The sequence below is a fragment of the Bombus terrestris genome, chromosome 7, assembly GCF_910591885.1.
Source record: "Bombus terrestris chromosome 7, iyBomTerr1.2, whole genome shotgun sequence".
NCBI lineage: Eukaryota > Metazoa > Arthropoda > Insecta > Hymenoptera > Apidae > Bombus > Bombus terrestris.
The window spans coordinates 3,152,420-3,179,155 of NC_063275.1; the positions used below are offsets into that span (position 1 = coordinate 3,152,420).

The 26,736-nt window shown below is 33.9% G+C and overlaps 1 protein-coding gene across 5 annotated transcripts in view; it reads left to right on the forward strand.

The window, feature by feature from the left end:
• The window catches only part of LOC100642330 (lachesin), a 64,896-nt gene that overhangs the window by 23,969 nt on the left and 14,191 nt on the right, over positions 1-26,736 (forward strand). The window lies entirely within an intron of this gene.

Here is a 26,736-nt window from a genome sequence, read left to right on the forward strand (position 1 = left end):
TATATACTATACAGGATGATTCATGTAATCAGAACAAACCACGCGTTTCACCAATTAGAATTTTTGCAATTAAAAACATATTAGGGGGAAAAGATGAATAATATAAAGAAACAATTGCCTTTTCAGGTTCTTGTTCTTTACACAAGTCTAGCTATACATATAGATTATGTAGTTATACAAACCTTATCAATACAAATGTATATTATATTTTTATACTGTTCGCCTACTGCCATACAAAATTCTAAATTCTGAATGCACTCCTCTACCGAAATAGCAAATGTATGGTTCAAAGCTCATCTTGTTTTCCTTATATTATACATTTTCGAATTAATATTAAAGCAATGATTTAAATAAAATGTATTATTAATAGTAAATTTTCAATTACAGATTCCCTTTATCTTACAGTCGTACAAAATTCTAAATATACAATTCTATTGGAAAAACAAATGTGTGGTCCTCTTTATCTTTCTGTTATGTATTTTAAGATTAACATTAAAATGATAATTGATAAAATGTATTGTTAATGATAAATCTTCAATTGCAAATTCTTTACTCCTATATTCATACTATTGAAGGAAAAACAAATACATGGTTCAAAGATCATAGTGCACGTCAAATAGTGAAATTTCATTAAAAGCAACCGAGTGTCCTCAGACTTTTGAACGGAAGTATAGGTTCGAATTGACCGAGGACGAAGCCAGGCCAGAAGCCTCGGTCGGTAAAGGGTAAGGCTTCCCTGGAAACGTAATTATATGCCGTGTGCAGCCAGCAGCTTTCTCCCGGTATTTTCATAGCGTGTGTGTCTGTTTCTTTCAACGGCCACGGCCTCGTTCCACACGGCGCGCATTTTTCTTTTCCTCGGCGGCATCCCGCGCTTCGTCGCCCCGTTATTTACTACGACTTTCCGTGTGCTCTCTTTTTGATTTATCTACTCACCGTCGCGTTTCACCATTCCCGTTTCCCGTGAATATTTAAGCCGAAGACACACTGCTGCGTCCCTCTGTTCCGTTTTTCCCCTCTTTCTCTCCCTGCTTCTCTCTTTCCCTTTACCTAAGCTCAACACCTCGCGCCTTTATTTCTTCTTTTCCACCTTAAGCACCGCATATCCTAACCTAACTTTTCAAAAAGCTTTCCAATGCTACGTTAGGAACACCAGAGAAATTATTGTCAACTAAGAGCGTGGACTTTTTCGATGGCGCTATTTTGCGATTTTTTTGAAAAACAAATTTTGTTACCTATTTAAAGTGCGATCTAGTTACTTTATTTTTCTCTGTTTTGGCAATTAGAATTTCTTTGAACTTCTCTAACGAGAGACTCTTTGGGATTTTAGTTGAAAGGAAGAATTTTCTATAAACATTTTTTGGAATCTTGGGGAAAGAGATTCTATTGGCTGTTTGAAATGTGTTCTAGTTACTTTTCTTGTTTCCCCTATTTCGAGAAGTAAAGTTTGTTCAAGTTTCTGCATTGTATAAAAGCTCTTTTTGGAAATTCTTTAAAAGAAGAAACTGTTAGCTATTCGAGGTATGTCTGCTTTTGTCCCCTTTTCCAAGAATAATTTGTTAAATTTCTGGAATATTAAAGGAAAAATTCTGTTAACAATTTAGACCGTGTCTAGTTATTTTCCTCTCGTTTGCGAATATGAGATATGTTTTATTTCAGAAAAGAAATTTTTGAAATTTCAGAAAAAAGAGAAACTCTCAAATGTTTGAAGTTGAACGTTAAGGAAAACAGGGAAACCGTTACTATTTGCTTTTCTTGAGTGTTTATGAAAAGGAAAAAAGTATGTTTACGGAAAAGAAAAAAGTTCTTTTATTAGTTTGAAACGTGCCTGCTTACTCTCCTTCAAAGATATTAAAAAACAGATTGTTTTCACTTCTATATATATATGTATGTCGAAGATGAAAGAACACCGGAGCCTTCCTTCCGGGCCTCATGTATTCTTTTGCTTTTCGATCCGCATCCTCTTGCGGCAGTTCGCCGTTTTATGTCCAGTGATCCCACAGTAGTAGCACTTAGTCCGGAGGTTTGATGGCTTGCTCCGTTTAGCTTCAGGTTTCGCCGATGGATTATTCGACGAAGGTACCAGACTCGTCCTCGAGCGAGAGAAAGCTCTCATTTCCTTATGAAATTGATCCTGGGTCTGGATATTATTCGTCAATGCTATCTGTTCGACACGCTGGTCATATGAAATCAGTCGAAAGAGGACGACGGCGTTAATTATTTCGTCGATGGTTACATTTTCCCATCTCGCCGACAGGAGGGAGCGAAGACGATTGCCGAAAGCTCCCGTGGTTTCGTCGTTCAGCGGTGTTTCATTGAATATCCTCATTAGCGCTGAGGTTGCCGTCTCCGTACCACCATAACACAAAAGAAAATATTCCTTAAATTTTGCCCAAGTAAGATCATCGGCTGGAACTTGCTTAAGCAACCATGCTGCAGTACCCTGCAGAGCATGATATATAGCAAGATATAACTGTTTGTCTTGTAGAGGACATTTTTCCATAATCGCACTGACAGTCGCGCACCACACAACTGGGTCGGAGCCCGCGATTTCGGGGTTAAAACGGGGTAGACATAATTTGGGTTCCGCACTTGGTCTTGACTCTCGCAGCTCAATTAACTGGTTCATGATGGTCTTGAGTTGTTCCGTTGTTGCAAGTAGCTGTGATCTCATTTCTGATATCGGGTTCGCGTTATGATCAGGGTTGGGGTTGGGCGCGTCAGATGAATCTTCACGGGAATTAGCCATTGGCGCGGTACAACACAGGTGAAGTTTATTACAATAATGGAGATGTTACAGTCCTGACAATTAACCACGGCGATTAGGCACTCGCGACACTAGTGACAATGGCCTCAGGTTCGATAACGAATCCACGGTCAACGGGATGATAGATGCGCGTTCTCACAAAGTCTAAGTCTGATTCTTTGTTAACAAAACGTGAAATATTCACTGATCGTAAAGACGTTACTCTTCTCGTCGATGAGATCGCACGAGAGAATGACTTTCCGTCCCGATGATGCAACAGAGGAAAAACTATATGGGGTGTGTCTAAGGACACGAGATCCTCGGATTCGTCGACGAAAGCCTTCGTTCGAAAGGTGAGGGAAATTGGCATTGCTGCTAATTGGTCAATCTCCATATCGGTGGTTAGAAAAAGATGCTAGCTGTCCTCGAAGGAAAGTTGCTAGTGGGAGGCGCCGTTCGTGAGAAAATAGATTTCCCCTAACTTCCCGTAGTTGGGACAAAGACTCTTTGTTCCAAAGACTTTAGTTAACTAAATCTTAAGATTTATAACGGGCCCTCGAGCTAGCTGAACATGTACTGTGGAGAGGTGTGGACATCTGGTACCCATCTTACTCGAAGAATAGACTCTGCGTGTGACGAGCTACGGGACAGAGACCCTTGGAATGTTTACTGTCGAGTATTGCATCTCCTTTTTAAGGGGAGCTATACTATTACTCCATATGTTTGTTAGACAGAACGTTCATCCCTTGACCGCGGCTACGTTCGGCGACTGGCTGTCGCCTCGAGCCCAAGCACACTATCACAAGTTTCGAACAATTACCATCGGACTGGACGACTACAATTGTTTAATTACAGCTATGGTAGAATCTAGATTACGATGTTACGGGATTTTTCCAAAATTTCAAAAGGAAGGCTCCGGTGTCCTTCCATCTCCGACAGATATATGTAGGACACCGGAGCCTTCCCTTTGGAACTTTGGGAGAAACCCCTAATACTGTAATTTGGATTCTATCATAGTCGTAATTAAGCAATCGCCGTCATTCAATCCGATTGTAATTCTTCGAGATTAATGATAGTGAGCTTGGGCTCGAGGCGACAACCAGTCGCCGAACGTAGCCGCGGTCAAGGGATGAACGTTTTGTCTGACGAAGTTATGGAGAAATTCTATAGCTCTCCATAAAAAGAAACAGTTGTAGCGGCACTCGACAGTAAACATTCTAACGGTTCCTGTCCCCTGGCTCGTTATACGCAGACCCTATTCTTCGAGTGGGATGTCAAGGATTATCCGCAGTATATATTCAGCTAGCCTGATGACTTGTTATAAACCTTAAGTTCTAATTAACGAAAACAGACAAACAGTCTTTCTCGCGAACGACGCTTCCCGCTAGCAACTTCCCCTCAAGGACGGCTAGTATCCTTCTCTAACCTGGTGCCCTTAGACACACACATCATAGTTTTCCTTGACAGCGTCACCGTGACGGAGAGTGAGCCTCTCGTACGATCTCATCAGCGATTGACGTATCGTTCTTACACACAGTGTTTACTCCACGTTCTAACAGTGAGTATAACTTAGACGTTGCCGAAGAGTAAAGAGTAAAGAGTGCCGTTGACCGCGGGTTCCTTATCGAACCTGAGACCATTGTCATTAGCGTTACGAGTACCTAACCGCCGCGGTTAATTGTCAAATCTGTTGTATCCATATTTGTGTCAATAAACTCTGCATCGTACCACAGCAATGGCTAATACCAGTGAAGATTCATTAAACGCCCACAACCCCAATTCCACCGTCAACCCGACATACATAAATCCTCAAAATATTTTTAAAAATTTTAATTAAAAAAAAAAAGAAAAATCTTCAGAGACTGAAATCCAAATTTTTGTATTCTTTTAATAACAGAAATAACGAACTTTTGAAAGCTCTTTTACCAAAGGGAAAATATTCTTTATGATTGCAAACCAATTTTCTTTTTCCCTCTTTTTCCCTCGTTTTCTTTCTCTACCAGAAAAACCGCACTGATAAAAATTTCAACAAACTTTTCATATAGAAAAAATATTATAGGAAAAAGCAAGGGAAGAAAAAATTTTATACGATTGGAAAACTACAGATCAAAAAGCGTAATCGATATTTAATTGTCCACCGACTACGGCATACTTTCCTACACTTCATTTTCTATTTATCCATTTCCTATTTCAGATATCCTCATTTCCGCAGTTTTATTTCTGTTTCTACCCTTTTAATAAAGATTGATTTTAGTACTGTTTTAGAACCGATATAAGCGCAGAAAATAAATTAGGAACAATGTAAGAATCGATGTGCAAAAAATAATCAGAAAGAAGTTATTTACAATAGAACTGAAACCAATAAAATAACTGTTCTCCTTTGAAAGTAATATTTTACAAAGGAATTAAATAAAATATATTTTTTTCCAAACGTACACAGTACTATACGTGCTTTATATAACCTCCATTCTTAAGAACTGAAATTGGACCATAGCTATTATCAACCATTAAAAATAAAGAATCATATTTTTTTAATAAATGTTTTACAAATCTATATATTTTCCAGAGAAAGCTAATGTATACTTGTTGTTCGTACATTTGCTTTACATCATAACCTCCATTCTTAAGAACTGAAATTGGACCATAGCTATTATCAACCATTAAAAATAAAGAATCATATTTTTTTAATAAATGTTTTACAAATCTATATATTTTCCAGAGAAAGCTAATGTATACTTGTTGTTCGTATATTTGCTTTACATCATAACCTCCATTCTTAAGGACTGAAATTGGAACATAGCTATTATCAACCATAAAAAGTAAAGAACCATATTTTTTTTAATAAATGTTTTATAAATCTATATATTTTCCAGAGAAAGCTAGTGTATACTTGTTTTTCGTATATTTACTTTACATCATAACCTCAATTTTTAAGAACTGAAATCGACATCATAACAATTTTTCCACCCCCTAAAACCTTATACAACAATTAAATAAATAGTCGTATTTTTTATAAATTTACGCAGTATTATAGTACGAAGATAATCTGTACCAATACTTGTCTTCGCCACTATATTTAAAATGAAATTTCCAAGAGCTTTGAGTTTTTCCAATGTAGGTGCAGAATTCGTTAATTGAGCGATCGAGAGAGCATAGCAAATAATTAATTGACCAAGGTAAATTTGGAAAGATCCCAATCGCTTATACGCGGGTGGAAGTTATATAGCGAATCTCCACGGTCCAAAAGAAGAAGTTGATACGTTCAGAGAGATTTACTAACACCCCACGCTTTTTATCTTTTTTAATTCTTTTTTATGCTTTTTGTTGCTTCTCTAAAATTCTTTTTTTTCTTTTTTGGTTTCTAACGGACTTTGGATATTGAGTGTGGGTGTGAGGTTAAATCAGAGAGATTTAGGCGGTTTTAATGCTGTCTGTGGCGCTATGTTCTCACACACCGTGCGGGCTCAAAGCGTAATTACGGGGCTCTTTTATGAGTAACTCCCAGGTACGTCATTCAACGTTGATTTATTTTCCTTTTTTCTCCTTTTTCTCTCTTTTTTTTCATTTTTTCATTTAACCGAGGATCTGTTATATTTTTTTTGGAAAATGATTGAGTTAAGAATGAATTTTTTAAATCTCGGTTGTGATACTTTGTAATTTTATTCCACTTCTTTCGGTAATCCATTTACAGGCAGACTGTTCGTTTTTAATTGAGAGTTCTTTTTTATATATTGTGTTTTTAGATTATTTGATCATTGGTGTTGTTAAATTATTTTGAATTAATCGTAGAAATTTCGTTCGACTAATCATTTTTCTATTTATATATACATATTAATTTCCATATGTAGTAATAATTCTTATTAATTTTCTAATAACTCCTGTTAAAGCCACTTTGCCCTGTTAAAATCGCAATATTCGCTATTACAGAAATATAAAATTTAATTAACGTTATAAAAGATTTAGCTCGAGATTATAGCTTTCTATTCCCGTATACAATAATAAAATTTACAAAGGTACGAGTGCCAGCAATTCAAACAATTCTACTCCGTTTCCACTCTGAGCCCCCTTTCTCTTCGCTTTATCTTATATTCAAAATAAATATTCCATAAATTCGCGCATCCCGGCACGGGGAATTCCCTAGAACCAGCGAAAAGGCATTAGCCGAGGTATCCTGTTTCGCACTCGACTCACGATTCACGATATCCCTACTCCCACAACCCACGATCTTCTCATGCCTCCCTCTCTCTCCCTCTCTTCTCCCTCCCTCTCCCTCTCTCTCTTTTTCTCGCTCTCTCTCTTTCTCGCTCTCTCTCTCTCTCTCTCTCTCTCTCTCTCTCTCTCTCTCTCTCTCTCTCTCCAACTATAGTACAAATTTTCAAAGGCGTCCCTATCCTACTTTCCTAACGTCCAAATTCCCTGGTAACACTTGGAACGATTGGTATCCTCTATATAAACGGAGCGAATGGCGTTGCTAGCTCCAGGAAAATGAAATTTTCATCTGTTTTTCCCTCCGACTATCTCCTCTTTCTATCTTGGCAGCTTTGTGCGTTTCCGGTTCTTTGTGCGGTCCTATTTCTCTACTCGCCCCCTCCACTCCTCCCTTCGTTTTCCCTCACCGATCCTTTTCATGCTTTTCTAATTACTCCACTGGTTCATCGTATAGAAAATGACGACGAGCAACCGTCGGTCAATTAACTTACAAACAAGAAAAGAGGAAAATCCAGAGACTCTCGAGCGAACGAGGCACAATGCACGCGGAAATCTGAATAGTCATGAACAACCGGCGCGTCGCGCGTCACATAGACACACGACCAAAGGAGTGGGGATGTCGGAAAGTAGGAAAGGCTTTTGTCGTGGCCCGTTTCAGCCGTTGGTACGCGCCTTTTCGCGCCTTCCGCCATCAACAGGAGGCGTTGGTATCGATAAGTTTATCAAGATTGATGCGGGTTAACAAAGCTACCGTAGCTACTCCTCTGTCCTATGGGGATCGAGTTGGGGGATTACAAGTTGATTCTGGAAGACAGCGAGAGGGCGGTGCGGTCTAAACGTTTCTGATATCGAGAAGGATGTCGGTTGGGGCCGAGTTTTATGTAACGTTTTGTTAAATGGCAGTTTTACGGACTTTTCTAAAGAGGTTGGGAGAGAACACAGACTTACGATCTATGGGCATGGTCCCTTGTCGAGAATGTTGAAGGCTTAACGGTGTGACGTGGACTTGTTACAGAGTGAATCCAGGACCATTTATTAGATCAAGTTTCAATGTGAATGTTTATTATCATGAATTACTTGCATAATAAATTTCGTATGATTTGTTTGATGTCCTTACTAGTGTCTTTTCTTTTTATTTGCAATTCTTACTTTGTTATTTTACTTTGTTATGAATAATTTCTCCGTATAAATTTCACAACGAAGACAAAACATTTTAGAGGTAAATTGAGTGTAATTTATTAAATATTCTCTTCTGTGTTCTTCTTATTGTTACGCTTGATAATTGTGTTTACCTCGATGTTACTGGTGTTTACCTTTGTTGTTTGGAATTTTTTAGTTTTTGAATAATTCGCATTATAGATTGCCCGATAAAGAAGATACATTAAATGATTTTTTGTTTTTAATTTACAGTAATGTGATTAATGTAAATCATTAATATTGGAGATTTTTTATTGTTTACAACAGTTTTATTCTTCTGTGAATAGAGTTGTTAATATATTTTATGATGAAAGGGAAATACTTTTAAAATAAATTTATTGCAATTTGCTAAATTTTTTCCTGAATACTTTCCTATATTTCATCAAGCAATACAAATATTCGATACAGTTATTTATTGATCAGAAATCTTTTAAACTTTCATATTTTATCGTGCAAAAAGTGTATAAATTTTTCCAATAGATCGCTTTCAATATTTTAACTTCTGACAATATGACATTTTTAGATTTTAATATTGTACAGTAAAATCATTTTAATGTTTTACAATAGAGTTGTTTGAATTTCGATAATATAAAATTCTATTTACATATTCCTTCTACGTTCGTGCAAAAGGATTTGAATTACGCGCGCTTCCTTTCCCTTTAATCGTTCATGAAACAAAGATTTAAGCGTTTTGTTCGTTGTTTCCTTATAGCAGACTTGCTGATAGCGAGTTTGACGGTTAAGAAAGGCGCATCTAGAACTTGGACAGCCTGTTATTTATATCGCTATAGTTCAGACCCTGCTTAGTTCGTCTTTTATGGAAGTTTCAATAAAGATTGCAGGAGATGCGAGTTCCCTGGTGTGAAAAGCCAGTTCTACCGTACTCCTTGAGCAGTCACCGGAATGTGTAACAAGATGGAACCCAACTCTGTTGATACTTCCATTATCGAGTACTTCCCTATGCTATGCCGTTCTTTTTCTGGCGCCTTTTAAAACTCACTTCTCAGCGTTTGTGCAACGCTGATCATAAATTAAATTGTTCGCAACAGTTTATTTGTTTGTTAATTTAATTACAATATTGTTTATTCGATCGCTAATTAATTTTTGCCATTATTGACGGAATTTATTAATTTGCTTCCTCTGTTTTACTATCGTCTTTTATTGAAGTTGGATAAATAAAATTGCATAAATTTATATTTAAATTACGTATAAGACTACTATAGAAGTAGCATTAAAGAAAAAAAAGTTAGAAATTCTGAATCAAAATGTCTTATACATTGTGCAAACATAATACGTACATAAGTAAAAATTGAGATCTATGTAATTGGAAATCTAATCTAGGTATCATATTTCCGTCCAAACTGCCTATCACCTTTTATCTGAAATGGAATCTTCCTAAAAGATTTTGAATCGAAATTTTTAATTCTGCGTATAACAAATAGATAAGAATCATAATCTAAACGGTATCATAATCTCCTAAATCCAATTTAGACTCTATTTCCGTACTAATATTATCTTGAATTAACATCTTTTATTCAAGATTGACGGCTTAAAGTAGGAAGATAAGAAGACAAAAAGTAATAAGATTAAAATTCATAATTCCTAATAATTCCGAGTGGAAATTTTCAACTGCAGATGTGATGGAAGATTAAGAACCGATATCTAGACGTAAGTCTAACCTACATGTCATTTTCTCACTACGATCAATCTGCCAAAACCATCTTCCATCCAAGATACGCACACAAAGCAGGACTTAAATGCTGATTTCAATGGACGTTGATAGTCGAGCCAGGGGAAACAATTGTTATATAGCGTGGAACACGTTAAAGGAACGGCCTGGAGGAAATGTAACTGTCAATACGCGGAACTCTCAGCCACTCGCGAAATCTGAGAGCTCTCGACATGCTCGAACGTTAGTCCTTTCACATATCAGAGATTCTGTTGACGTCGACCAACTGGAACTATATAGGGTGTTTCATAACATGTCGGACCCATTTCATCTCTGAACAAAGGACACAAAAACAATGAAAGGCATCTGTCTTGTTTGACCCTGTTCTACGCGTATACCTATTCGTTTTAGAAAAATAATATAAATATAACTATTTATTTGATATAAGCTTATTCCCATTAAACTGAAGTTCGTTGTTAATATAAAGCTACCCAATAACCTATAACAACCCTATAACAACCCAATATAAAGCTAAGCTAAAACTATAACACAAATTTGTCTGACTATATGGAGCTTTTGTAAAGCACAATAATTCCTATTAAATAAATATAAATATGTATATATAAATATTTTCCTTAAATTAACTTCCATTTTCTTTAGATCTATTCTGATGTTTTACATTCTATATTATTATATCCTAATTGATGCTCGTATCAAAATATATATATATATGATAATGCTGTACAATATGTATATCAAAAGCTTTTCTGTTTTGCAAATATTCCAGATATATTGTATATGTAATTTTGTATACAAGTAATCCAGTGGAACAATAGCAGCTGCAACAGTATAACGAAGTCGTAAAATCACTGGCGCGCGAAGGCGAACGTATTTGTATGTTGACACAGTTAAATTAGTAGAAATATAAATAGATATGGAGCTGAAATATGAAAAGAAATATTCCATACAAATGGAAACTTCACACAATATATGGAAACAAAAATTTACATTCGCATTACAATTCGCTCGTTCAACCTTTCGTTCAAATTATTAAAATATTAATCATACATTTACAGTTTCTTTGCTTTTAAATCAAACATCTTTAATTATATATCTCATTTTTTATCTATTCTTTTTTTTTTATCTATCTCTTATCAAAAATGTAATCAGTGACATGAGATTTAAAATGTTACACAATTTTAAACATCGACTAATGTCGCTGGGTTACTCGAGTTTTTATATTTTAATTTTGCTTTCATCCTAGCAAACAGAAAAGGCTATTGTATATATGATAATGTTGTGTCATAATGTGTTTTCGATATTGTAAGAAAATCTTTAGCATAAAATTGAAATAAGAAATAAGGACACCAGTACTTCGTATTCTTTCGTATTTTAATCAACCTCTAGAGGTATTTCTTAAGTTTAGAAAAATCAGTTGGGTCGTAAAATAACTTAAAAAATGCTGTTAATCTACGTCTTCATTATACCTTGTTTACTATGATTGTGTGCGCACTGTCTCAGTTTAACATCATAATAATTACTAGAATGAAAAAATGACTAAAACTAAAAGATGGTCGAGGAAAATCAAACAAACTCCATGTTTGTATAAACTACATCCATTGTTTATGCTCTTCTTGTTTACAATCATACCCAACATATTTTAAACCATTCTGTATAAATACATATGTATGTATGCATATTGATTCCACTGAAACTTCGTGCTTTTTTTTTCTTTCTATTCTGTTTCCCTTAAGTTTTTCATTTTCTTTTTTTTTTTCTTAACCTTTGTAAAACGAGCGTCTTATTTGACACCTCTGAAAGCTCCATTTTTAGTTATTCTTTCTTCTTTTTTCTTTTACCACGGTTCTTCAGCTGCTTCTTCGTTCTCCAATATATATGACGCTTCGAGGGTCGTTTCAGTAAATAGAAGAAACTTTTCAGGTACCACTTCATGTTCCCCAAGTTTCTTCCAAGTATATACGCTTACAACTCGCAAAGAGTTCTGTATTAACAGATTGTCAATGATTTTACAAGATTTATTATTTCTTACCTTGACTGTGATGAACAATATTTTATGCTATTTAATTAGAAAATCTTCTTCAACAATGCTATTGCATGCGTGTATTTTATTTTCAAATATTTCTGAATACATATTAGTGTTGTAGAATATATTCTTACATATATTTTTATAAATATTGATATCCATTGCATTGTTTGTTAATAAATGTTATTTCATTATTACATTAAATTTCGACATATTTACTGTCGTAATATTAAATTAGGTTTTGTGGTTTTTATCGTTAAATTCAGTTAATAATTATACAGGATTTTTCGTAATTATCAGAAACATTTTAAAAGCACCATTTTTCATCTTTCGAACGAGTAAAAGTAACGGGTCGTTATAAAAAATTGTTTTAAAAACAACCATGATATACAATTTAGTATGCAATGCTTCACTGAAATCCTACGAGAATTGGAGGGTGGGTGGGTTGTTCGTCGCGAAACCAAATATCTGCAACTTTAAAAACTAAAAAATAAAGAGAAATTGGATATACGTTCGTTGAACAAAAAAAGGATTTTTTTTTTTTTCTCTTTTCATATTTTCTGCTATTCCGAGCTTGATTGACCTATATATTAAACTAGTACAGCGTCCTGGCAGCGAGTTCACAGGATTGATGTGGACTGAGGTATCTAGAATCAATCTATAGGTTAGAGGATTAGAATCCACTAGTGTGATTTCAATAAAATTATTCTTTATCGGAGATACTTAACCTAATTAAATTTCACGAATTTATAATCGCTGATATAAGATCAAAATATAGGATTCAATAGTACTAAGTATCATCAAATCGTAAAACAATAAGTTCTGATGGTGTATAATGAAAATAACCAGAGTACGTTTTGGCTAGTATTTATGAAATAGCATAGAATAGAACTATAAATAGTATTTATGAAATTCAAACATAATTGCCATCTTTATTGCATCTTGCAGAAAATTATAATAAATATAATTAGAAAATTTCGTATAGAGATTATTTAAGGAAAAATTAAAAACATTCTAAGAATATTATGTTATAAAAAAGGATACACATTTTTCCTTAGAAAGGTCTGATTCGATAGACATTGGTTACAAAGTTATAGTGTGGCGCTGTAATGAACTGAGTGACAGGGAGTGGAGAGGGGGGAGAGAGAGGAAGGGGATAGGAGAAAAATAGTATATATTTCTAAGTCTCGTCAATAAGAAAACTTCCCAAGTGGGCAGAGGTTATGTCAGAGGACTCATTTGTATGATGAATGAAATAATCAAGAATTTGAAAGAATTCTGGAAGATGTATATCCATCTAGTAATAAAGGTAAGAGTGTTACTACATTGTATTTTATAATTTACTTGCCCGCGTGCTATCAATCAGAAGTATGGTCTTCTTTTACCGTTTACTATTTATATGGAAAGTACGTATATGAGACAAATCAATCGTCAACAAGCCTTTTGATTGAAAATATCAACGTCAATATATACGGTGATTCACAATTTGACAGAAAGAATCAGAAATAAGCAGTTTCATCTGATTAAATTTGTTGTTACGAAAGACCATTATTGGGGGTTAGGCTATTCCTGTATACAAATGGCCACTAAAGCTCGCACGAACAGTCAATTCAGTATTAAACTGTTTTATTACTCTCATATATAGCTTGTAGATAAACTTTAGTAGTAAGGTTATGAATAGCTTCTCGTAATATTTTAAGTAAACGATAAAATTTTTCATGTTATACAATTTTTATTGATCTAACTAGAGACTATAAAAAAACAGTACAAAATACAAGTAGTAAACATACGAGTGCACTTAAGTAATATAATATTCTCGTAGGTTAAAATTGCTGTAAAGTAAAGATTTAAAGAAGATTCCTTAAATTTTGTATTTAAGTTACCAGTAATAAAACAAAATAATACGAAATAGAGAAAGATACAGGAAAGTACACGGTAATATTTAGATGGTATAATATTTTCATAGGTTTAGGTTCGTTTCAGTCAAAAGATTCAAAGAAGATTCTTCCGTTTCTTTTTTATATATTTTTCTGAACGTGCGCGCGAATACGCATTGCTAAAAATAGTACAAAATAATACAAAATAGAAAAAAATACAGGAAAAAAGTGTGCGGTTGTAATTAAGTAGTACATAATACTTTGTAGGTTAGGTTTGCTGCAGGGAAAAGGGTTTCGGGAAACACTCAAAATTATCGACATGAAATGTACAATTACATAGACGATTGGTCTCATCGAAGCATACAAAAGAACACATTGTCCAAAAATTCCTTCCCTCGATATTTCTTTTTTACTGTAGCAAGCGACGGTCATTTTTGTTTCATGAAAACCGCGGACATGTTTTTTTGTCGCTTTGCCGACAATACCAAGCAAACGCTTCTCAATCCTGTGTGGTTATTAAACATTTTTCGCCATCGTAAAACGAGACTTTCTGTACCAGCTATCGCGCTGTTTTCAGACCTCAAACCTCGGGTTTGACGAACCGTGCTGTTTACTTTGCTCCTGAAACTTATCTTTTCTTTGACTTTTGAGCCATCCTTCGATTGTCGGCGCGCGCGTTTCCGGCTTACGAAATAATGCTTAACCAAGACATCGAGGAAAAAAGGATTTCAGAAACAAGAAAAACACGAATTTCCACGCAAAATTTAACTTTAACGAAAACTCCATTGATATATATAGAATGTCTCAATATTGATGGTACAAATGAGACGGGGATGCTTCTATAGGAACTGAATGAAAACAATCATACGAAAAGGAAAGAAATCGAGAAAGGCAGGTTTAACTGTACTGCTTAACTCGTCCCATACCACATTATTTTCGCGCGGCGTTTCGTTCAAGTCACGTATGTCAGTTGATGGTGCGCGCCAGATTCGTTTTAGACGCGCTGAAAATTTTAGTGGATTGAATAGAAAATTCAACGTGCATCGAAAACATTTCCTTCTCCTCTTCAACGATTTTTCATTTAGGATGTACGTTATAAAGTATATACAGATCTAGGTAAAGGTCTTTTATAGTAAAAAATGACTAAAATTACTCAAGGTGTATTTAATTTCTGGAATAAGTGTCACGTACTTCACAGCCTCCTTACCAGGGAGCACTCTTGACCTTCTAAATGTTTATTTCTTTAGATCAATGTATTGTTGAATTACTTCACTTATTTATTGTTAAATCATATACTTTAATTGTTTGCTTTATATATACAGTAGCTCAGAAAAGTATTTGAAAAGTTAGTATAGAAAATTTTTATGTATATGTTATTTGTATTGTATAAAACTTTTTTAGATTTTATTAGCTCTATAATGAGAGAGATTGTCATGACTATATTAGTCATATTTGGAACCAATTTAAAAATAAGTTACAATATATTTATTGGAAACATATATTCGATAAAAAATTAGTATACACAGTATAAACAGTCATTTTAATCATAATAATGTAGTATCGTGGACAAAAGGCCTAAGATATCTGCCGAACCATAAACAATGCCGCGAGAGCCGCGGCATCGTCGGGTACATCAATGTGTCGTCGGTCTTCTTTTTAAGTGGATAGTTTCGTGGAAAGGACCTGCGTGACCCTGGCCACGGGCGTTTCGGGACACGTGTCTCGAACGACGGGAAAAGGACAAAGAGACGCTAAAGGCAGTGTTAGTTGAGAAGCGAGAGCGAGCGAGTGTAGAAGCCGAAGAGTGTGAATCGGAAAGTCAGAAGCCGTCTATGAGAATAAGACGTACGACAGCATTGTAATCATTTCGTTGCTTCGAATATTATTTATTAAATCAAAACATCATTACTTGTCCTTTCCTCTAAGACCCATTAAGATACTACAATAATATATAGGTAAAAGAAGTGGTATACACCCTTGAACATTTGGATTGCTAATTCTGATAAATACTGATTTGCCTATTCACAGGCTATGGATCTGCCGTAAATCGTGTGAAAGCAAAATAGCATCAGGCAAATTTGCCTTTAACAACCATTAACACGTTTCGTGTAGATTAATTTGATCCATTTTCAATTTTTCGTTCAAACTATTTTTTTGATATTTTGGTTCTGAAAAAAATACAACTATGAAATTACAATTTAATATATGTATGTCAATATAGAATAACAGTGCATGTTATATTGTACTGTGAATTCTATGAATGACTTATGCGAGATCCCGACTACTTTCTACTTAGTATGTATTTATATTGAATATCATCACTACAATCTTGCTACTTTCTTACTGATTATTATTCGTGTTAAATAATGTGAAGAATAAATTGAATGCGTTATTTCATTATTCAATTTGCATTAGTAAATACAGATATAATTAATTAATAATAAAATAACGATGATCCAATAATTACATTTTTCTGAGAAAATATAAGAACTTTCTGCTTATCTCTATAATTAATCTTAAGAATATAAGAATCAGTTTCAATGAAACGTGTCAGAAGTCATAAGATAAATTCGTAAATGTAAGAATTATTTCAGTTCAGGGTATTAGTAATTTTAACAATTTTTTTTTCTCTGTAATTAACCTAAAACTCAGTTTTAATGAAAACTGCCTAATGTCATGAGAAAAATGTATAAATGTAACAATTATTTCAGTACAGAGTATCATTAATTTTAGCTTTTTCTTCTTTCTGTAATTAACCTAAAAATTAGTTTTAATGAAAACTGCCAAAAGCCAAAGAATTTATAAATGTAACAATTATTTCAATATAAGGCGACTATCATTTAACTTATATAATATATTCGTCATTATTTAAAATCAAAATTTGCTTTTTTAGCAATCTTTTGCATAAATCTGATAAGACACTTAAGAAGAACCCTAATATATGAAATGCTGTGCTTGAACCAGGGCAAATTATGAATGATAAGGGAATCGACATGGTCCCCTCGGTGATATTCAACTGTCCGTCATATTTTCGAAAAATAAATCAAGCTGTGCCATACTGCCAACATGGCTGTGCATAAATTACCACGAATGGCAGATGTTAATGACAAATGGTGGGGGTGGTGTTTCACGTTTAAACGTTCAATTGGCGTGGCATGTGAAAAACCAGACCGGACAACCGGACTGGAAACGATTATGACCGTGGCGAAAAGGTCGGTGAATAGAAAACATTTGTTTAAAAGCGTGAACAACAATACCATGTGGGAAACTCTCAGGAAATGTTCCCAGTCAGTGAATGAAGATATGTGGCCGAGTTATGTAGTACAGTGTGTTTGGAAACGTTGCGCTGGATTTAATAACTAATTGCATAGGTTAAGTTGGTGTACGAATTTTTGTAACGAAATATTATTTCATTGTACTGTAATTATACTACATTTTTATGAAGCGAAAGAAAGATTGATCTTTCATTTTTACGATAAAATAGTGTTTTAAACAGTGATTCAATATAAAGTTGTGACCATGACTGCTCTTATTTTGACGTTTTAAGGATTTTAACCTAACCTGTTAACTTGTCTCATTCGGATTCTTAATCTTTGAAATGTAACAATTTTGTTATTTAAATCCTCTATATTCTAATGCATTGATTCATGTCTACTGAAGATAATGTTCTACAACATTTATATTTAAAAAAAAGTCAAAAGTTAATTTGTTTTATTGTTTAGTAATTTTTAATTTCAATATCATAGATATGGTCAATAGATGACTATTTAAGAGGTTAAATAAAATATAGAATTAAATATTACGTTATTTTCTAATAATACATATTTAAATAAAAACTACTTTATTATAAAAATACAAAACCAAATCTGTTTTAATCAATATCTTTAAAACATCCGGTAGATATCGAAAACGAATTGTCGACGGTAATGACACGCCAGAAACTCGAGAATCCTATTGTAGAGTCGTAGAGGAACAAAGAAACGAAAAGGGACAGAATGATGTTCGTACAGATCGTAATTACAGTGTCAGAGGAAAGCTCAAGGCTCTTTTTACGTCGGCGACAAATCTCACGGAGGAGTTTATGGCTCGTTGTAGATCTTCAATCCGGTTCATTAGAAGTGTCTTGATGTAATGGCGGCACGTTAAGCGGAAAGGGTTCGTCACTTCTTGTGAATTAACACCAGCTTTTCGGATAGGTTAGTTTCATGTCGAAAAGAAACTGCGTTACGTGCTTTTCATTATGGCATCATCTCCTTTTTCTTCTTAAATCTGCTCTTTCTTTTATGATTCAACGTGTGGTTTTTACTCAGTGAAAAAAATTTTCAGCAACTTCTAGGCAATTTGAGGTTATCGATGGATAGGTCGTTCGATTTCGAACGAGTCAGCTGAATTTGAACTCCGATACTGAGTTATTAGGTTAGGTTTGCAGAAATTCCAAGTGGAATTTATTACACGGGTTTAAGTGTGAATTTGTGTAAAATTAATCGAGTCATTGGTGAATTGTAGATGTCAGCTATCATAGGATATTACGCGACATGATGAGCTAGTGAATTCTAGCAGATTACACTTGATACGTTTGGTTGCAAAGTGAATATGTTTAATAATATCTAGTATTGTAATCATGTCGACCTTAATTATTCATCGTATATATTGTTATTTATCTCCTCTCTTTTATTCACTGCTATTCATTATTAACAACATACTATTGTGGTATTATGTAGAATATATTATTGAACAATGTAAATTATGTATGTCATACGATGAACAGTTATCGTAAAATAACTCGAAACACAGTAAGTTACAATAGCCGACTATAAATTATTGTAAAGTAATACATATCGATTGATCAACAAATAACGTGAGTGTCAAAAATAAATTATCTATAATATTTTATACATACTTAATAATTCTGCATTATTAATTACTATTCAATATTAATAACATAATGAATCTAATAAAGTGTAATAAAGTACACTGTACTACTATAAATCTGTTTCTACAATTAGATGTCTATAAATTCTCATAAAATACCATCAACCACAATTACAGAGTCCATTCAAATATATCAGTAAATGAAACAATTTTCTATCTATATCATTTTAATTATATTCATAAAAGGATGAATTCGAATAAATACTCATAGTCTAGTAATGATCTTACATCTAATAACTTATGATTAATAGTATATAAATATAGCAAACATAATTTTAGAATTCAGATCACCTAAGCAATTCATCTTAAAACGCAAACACCCATCACTAGCCACTATACCTGAACACAGGCATGAACAGAAAACATAACCTACTTGCGTCGGTTCCAACTCTCGGTGACGCTCTGGAACGTATCGTCTCCAGCTTCTTGCTTACCTCTCAAGAAATTTCCTTCTACGACGTCCCCTCACAGCGTAGTAATGTTATTCTCCCCAGAAAATTTATGCGCATTCATGGTACCAGTCGGTAAAATGTTACCCCGGGCTATCATCTCTGTAAGCTTTCTGGTTTGCAAAAATTACACGGGCTAATCGTTTCGAAACGCTGAACAGGCAATCTCTGGAAATATACAGTGCCTCACCAGAATATTTCAATACGTATCGTAGAAAATTTTTATAGATATATACACATATTATACGTAACTTCTTAAAAGTACATTAGCTCTGTAATAAAACACTATTATGATTATATTGCTGTGTGGGTAATTATGCAGTTCAATAATTTTTCCAAATTTTTACTATTTAACTTTATCTTTTTAATCTAATCCACCCAGATCAATCTAAAATTCACCAAAAAGATAGGCGAAAGATAGGTTAGGTTTGGGCAAACAACTTTCTAACCAATGGAAATACTTTCATCAATTCAAATATATTCAAATAAATTTATTAAAACCTGATCTGAATCTCTAATCTTTTTAGATAAATTTTGAGTATTAAATCAATTAAATAGAATGAATTTTTGTACTTTTACGCAATAAGGAAAAATTGATGCTTTCTTAAAAAATAGAAGAAATTTATTAATTTCTCATGTTAATTTATTATTCGAGTGATAAGATAAAGCTTTTAACACTCGACTTACAGAATCTTATACATATCTCTAAGGCACGTGCTAATTTGACACATGAACAATATCATGCATTTCCTTTAAAAAAACAAGTTAAAAACACCTAACCTCAATTGTACACTATTAATTTATAAATGAAACTATGAGATATATATTTATATAAAATTTATAATATTTAACGTTATGTAACATTACATATATTTCATGCATTTTTACACGTATACTCAATTTTGTCTGTACGTAGAAGTTCGAATCGTTCTGTTCTTTTATTAAATCGTATGAATCGAAGAATTTGCATAAATTGATCTCTAGGCAATTGTGGTCTAGAAGAAAGCGGGTCCCCATTTCTTGGACCATAAATAAAAAGCTTTTACTTCATATACTCCTCGAGCATACAAAATTGCAATAAAAGCAAGTAACTTAGTAATTGAAATTATCAAATCACTTTTTAAAGCACAACGTGTGACGCAGTCTTACCTACTTGAGAAAACGGGAAGTATCGTCGCTGAATTGTTTATGTTTACTTTTAACGTTCACTTTTTTGAAGAATTAACTCTTTTTTCGCGTTTATATTTATTACTGTAGTAATACTTCGATGAGTGAAGCTAATTTACTAGCATTAATGTTTATTTTACGGTAGAGATACGTCTACCGCATAGACAGCTTTGAAGAAAATGAATTTTGACATATATTCGTCTCGTTAAATGGATAAAAGTCAGTACAAATGCTAGAAGAAAACTGTGAACGGTTCGTGTAATTTTCCTCGAAAATTTCGAAATGCGTCAAAATGATGTGTCCCGTAAACCTAATGTTAAAAAGCATTGAAGTCAAGTAGTTAAAATTGGGGAAAGCTTATAGTGAGCCACTGTAGATGCGCATAGATGGAATATAGGACATGGCCGGAAAGATGATACAGAGAGGAAGGAAGAGCGGGTGAGATGAGGGTATGGGATTGTATCGATTCTGGATAAAATTTATAGTTGCCTTGATAACATTTACTTATGGGTTTCAAATACAGAATTTCTCGCGGAATCGGGTTCACGTGGTTTAAATGCTTTTCGGTTACATATATATATATCATAACTTCTTATCCGTTGGAAGTATCATTTCTCTGATTTTCATGCTTTGCCTCTCCCGTCCTCTTCTCCTTCCACCTCCACCATGTGGATGAGGGATGTTCTAGGCATCTCTATGCATAATTTATGGCGAACGAAATCTTTCTTTTTTCAAACAAAATATATGCGTATGTGTTGATGATTTCTTTCGAATTCGATGAAAATCCTATCTAAGAGTCTGTTGCGTAAATAATTCTTCCCATACATTGGAACTATCCCTGATCCTTTTATTCGAAGCTACTTGCAGGCATATTGAATCATCAATCGTACCGGTTACGTTTATTTGACGGGAAACGAGATACACTATCTGCCAAGAGTTTAAGGTTAGGTTTGTTTTGTTTTAATACTAGGTTTATGGACATTTCGATTGCGTCAAATTGACGCGTATCTGTAGGTATAACATATAGAAAACTTCAAAACTATAAATATTATTATAACTAAAAGCTTTGAAGAAAATAAATTTTCGATATATATTTGTCTCGTTAAATGGATAAAAATCAGTACGAATCGTAGAAGAAAAATGTAAACGGCTCGTGTAATTTTCCTCGTGAGATTCGAAATACGTCAAAATTAACCTAGTTTTAAAGATAGGAGATTTTTAAAGGAATTAGAGTTCCTTTAAAATTGTAGGTTTATTTCATAGTAGCATATTTGATGTTTTTTAATGATTGTTACTGATTTATATATTATATATGAATTAGTTTTATTAATGATGATGATTTTGCAACGTTTCAAGCGTTTCATATAGCTTTTATATGCGTGTACTTAAAAAGTAAAGGTAGAAGAGGATGGAATAAATTGAAATGCGGAAAGCAATTTAATACGAATTGAACTTTTCATCACGATGATCATAAAGCAGAATAAATTCCACATAAAATATGATTAAATTAAGTTATTGCAAATACGAAAAATTAAAATTAATTTCTTTTCATATTAAACGAATTTATCCGCGGAAAAAATGACTTCCGGGTCAATAGTGAAATCAGAGGATTCAAAACTGCAATAATCGGCCAAACTTTTTTCCAATACTGTACCCACCCTCCATTCTCTGTAATCGCACAAAGAAGCTCGACACAGAAACAAAGCAGACCGAAGCATAAAACAAAAGGCGATTTCCAACAAGGAATAGCGGCACATTGCAAAAAGCGGCAATAACTCTCTCATAAATTTCCTCTGCAAATTCCCCGCGTATTACGAACAGACCAAATGCGCGAGAATCATCCTTCGAGCAGAAGAAACAAAATCAGCTACCAAACGATCCGTTCTAACCCCTCAAAAAAAGAGGGACGTAGAATTCCAATGAAAACATTATCGAGTTTTCCAATCCAAAAATCCCTCGATAAAAAAATAATTCGCAAAAGACACAAGGAAAATGTTTCGAGAGATCTTCTTGCCGAGCTCATTTGCATAAAACGCAGCTAATTGCTGAATAACATCGACCATACGCCTCACCATCCCATTCTTTCCATGAAAACTAGTCTGCAGGTTACTCGATCTGCTCCTCGAATTTTAATATTTTCTAGCAAGGAACTTGCCTCGAAAATTACTGGCATACGTAAGGAAGTGGCCTACTAGGGCCTCTTACGATTTCCTCGCGAATTACCTAGTGGATCGGTAGTGGGGATGCGGAAGTACCATCGACGTCACTAGGACGGCGTTAATCGGCAAACTGGAACCCATGGAACATAGTTGAATAATAACATTTGCGTAATGTTTGCGTGGTGTGTGTGCTGAGGCAGCCGAATAGTACATACCAGTTTAGGAAATTGAGAGAGAACAGGTGAAGAGAGGGGAAGGAGAGAGCCTGCATTCTGCAGCAGTAATCATACGAAACCATGAAACCTGAACCAACTTCACTAAGCTGTGTAGCAATAGCAATGATAATGGATACCCGATACCCCTCCATTTCTGTGTTGGCTGCTTTATACGCAAAATCTGGATCATCCTTCAAACACTTGACGACAACTATGTACATACATACCTTTTGAGTTTCTGACTTGCCGTCCGGTATATGAGTGCCCCTACTAAATGTGGCAACTGTTATGATAATGCTGCCGTTGTTGCGTGACAAGATGAGCGGATTTTATTGGCAAAAGCTTGAATGTGATTAGAACGGAAAATAAGGAGATTTTCCATTGATGAGAACGAAGAAAGTGAAAAAGGATGAATATATTGAGTGGAATAGAAGTTTGTGGTTTTGAATAGTATTTTTTTTAGGTTACTTTTTTATTCGTGTGTAAATATATATTTGTATTTCTTCTTTTTTTCTTGTAGAAATATTTTGCCATAAAAATTGGTAAAAATTATTTAATTGGAATTTGGGATTACAAATTGAGATTTATATATAAATAGACTGCGAACCTCTACACAATTTCATATTTTTATTAACATAACTAAGGAAATGGAACTTGCATAAGGATTTATTTTATCCATTGAAGATTATAACAACTATTTTACTTTGAATATTTTTTACATCTTTGCATATTACGTGTGTTTTGTACATCTTTGTACTTCTTAAATTTTCCATAAATACATAAAAGTCTGCAGTCTAGTTATAAATAATAATATAATTAAAACATGAACATGAAACGTGAATATAAACATAAACATGAAGTATTTGATGTAAAAATTGTTTTTCCTTATTACAATTTTTTTTTATATTAATTTAAAATTATTTTGTTTTAATATAACTTATGCTATACAAAATTCTGAACAATATCATTTTTATTCACATTGTTTCGACCAACTACAATTAAAGTTCATTATCTTAGCTTTAAACTTTACCATCTTTAGTTCAGCCACTTATGTGGCTTGTTTTAACGATGCAGCTAAATCATCCTTAAACGACGAGTTTCCACGTAAATGGATAGAGGTCATGAATGGTCTGTGTTGCTTGACCTGCTCACCAAACTCGCGGCACCATTTAAAATCGCTTGTTTATAACGACCACTTCCGGTTTTAATGGACAAACTTCCGCAGCCAGATAGTTAGAAATGGGAAAAATGGCACGAGTCAACGTACCATCGCCGTAAGTCATCGATGCCTATTGTTAGTAGTACGTTCAGTCATATCTCCTACAAAAGATTATTATTACTCTAGATTAAAGATTATATCCTATTACCCTTAACATAGAATTAAAAAATTCGTCTCAAGAATTTGTTAAGACTATCCTTCTTAAGAACTTAAGAATTTAAGAATTTAAGAAATATAACTCTTATAAATAATCATTTTATTATTATGTTACAAAACAAAATAATTAAAATTCACAGAAAAAGTTTCTCCCACGAAATATTATTCTGCATCTTACAATTAGAATATTCACCTAACCAATGTTTCAAAATGAAACGTAGTACATAATTCAAATTTACAGAACAAATTGTGTATACAATCAAAAAGGAAAATAATAACTTCGAAGCATACATTAAACTTCAAGTCATCACCTTCAACTTTAAACCTTCATGAAAGTTTGTAATCCAACTTCAAAGCTAGCTTAACCTATCCTATTTACATTCTAAACCTTCTAACTTTCTTTTTACCACTTTTTCTCATTTAAATGAAATTCCAAAGTAAATCTTGTCATCAAAGACTAGATCACTTCTTCATGACAACTCAATCACGTCTATCTATTCATTTATCCGATTTCAACCACGAAATTTAAACACGAATTCGATGAATTTCGAGACAAAACACACGTGTGCACTTGTCAATTTATGAGCGAAACGGGGAACGTTCTAACAAAAATTCAACCGAGAACATTTCGTGAATTTTCATGAAAGACACGGTTCGTTTCCGTGACGATTTATAAGCGATACATATATGAAAATGGAGGTCAACCCCGCGCCATATTTGAACTGGAAACGTTACGAATCGTGCGAGAATCGCGTTTTATGTCGTTTTGTTGTTTTCGAAAGGACGTGGCTACATCGTTCGTTATCGAGACGCGTAAATTCACCGAAAAATATTCAGAGCAAAACGCTCTCGAGAAGTCCACTTGAAACTAATGAAACTACTGGATACGCCACTTTTGTAACGCTAATTTGTTTAATAAATTGGTAATAAGTCCACTTTTCATTGTTCCATAATCGGATAAATTGCGCGAAACGGGAGAACTGAGGTTGAAAATTTACATTCCTATGGAGGGATACATTTTACACGCAGAAAAGTATCCTCCTATTTGTCATGCTTATTTATACTTGTTAACTAAGTTAACTAAGTAACTTGTTTGTTAAGATAATTAAAATATTTGTTCCCAACGTTTAATTTTTTAATTACATCGAACAAAATAAATGTGATTTTAAAGGTTAATATAACATAGCAAAATAAAAACGTACTACATGCATAGTATATTGAGAATGTTTTATATGGCTTCGATTTTTAATGTTGATTTTCAAATTGATAGAAAAACATAAAATTGAAGATATGTAGTATCTCTTCAAAATACATTAAATAATTATGCATACGTATATGTAATTGGTTGTAGAAATGTAGAAATATTATACAATTAGTTGAGCTTAGTTCAGAATTCTTTCTTCCTTTATAGCATAATTAAAACAAGTTTTCTACAACACATAACATAGAAAATGGGTTTTACGAATAATTTCTTATTTTTCAATAACACAACGTAGCCATATAACAAGGAAGTTGCATCAATAACATTTCACACGTGTCACTTTTGTAACCAGACAATGAGATTCAAGATGCTTTTAGACATGTCCAGCTGTGGGCGTGGCTACATCATTCAATGTCGCCACCTAATGTTTTAATTTATAACCTCACTTCGCTCTAGTTCCTACCATTACTATAAGTCAATAAGTAAAACTTGAAGTTGTTCTTTTGAATTTGAATTGTTAAATATATTTTGAGCTCCTTTTTTATATTTACAACAGTAGAATGCAAATTTCAGTTATTTAAATTTAAATAAACCAATATGGATTTTTAAATAAATATTTTCAAATAATATTTGAATTCATGTTTGGAAAATATTGACATAATGAAGATGCGACGTAACATACGCTATGAAGCAATATGAATACTTACATAATTGACCATAGAACGTGCGTATGAGTGAACGTAGCAACAAAAGGTAATAATAAACGTGCCAATAAAGGTTTCGATATTGTACAATCATAAATCGCGACCGAAACGTTTGCATGATAGTTGCGGAAAGTTTATGCTAATGAGACCGCCGGCTTGTTAACAATTCCATTTAAATTCCACAGACGGCCTGGTGTGCGTGTGTATATATGCATACGTGTGCATGTGGGCAACGATTTCATTAAACCGCCTCGAATTCGACGCAGACCTTTAATTTTATTTTCGCGCCATTGTGACGTGCCAAAAAAGAGGAAGATAGAGATAGAGAAAATAAATATCTACTCCCAGAGGGGCAGGCGGGGAAAGCTAGCGAGAAGAACCACTACGAAACGTAATCGTTCGTTTTCGTCGTCTAAAATGCAATTCCACTGGATCTTAATACGAACGCCCATATATACATAAAGTATACAGGGTGTTGCGCAATTCATGGTACAAACCGGATTAAGGAAACTGTACGACTCGAAATAAGATAAAAATCAAAAATAATAAAATTGCGTTGGAGGTTTCGTTTTCGAGGAAATCGAGTTTGACAATTTGTGAGATATACGTGAATTTAATCAATTCTAATTTGGACAGCAATGGACAATTGCCAGAACGTTACTCTACATGTGAAAGTAGGTTGGAAATGAAGAATACAATTTTGCTATTTATAGCCTGGTTCTGGGGAAACAGAATTTGAATATAAGCTGGATTGTCTCAAAAACGAAAGCGTTAAACACAATTTTGTTTTCT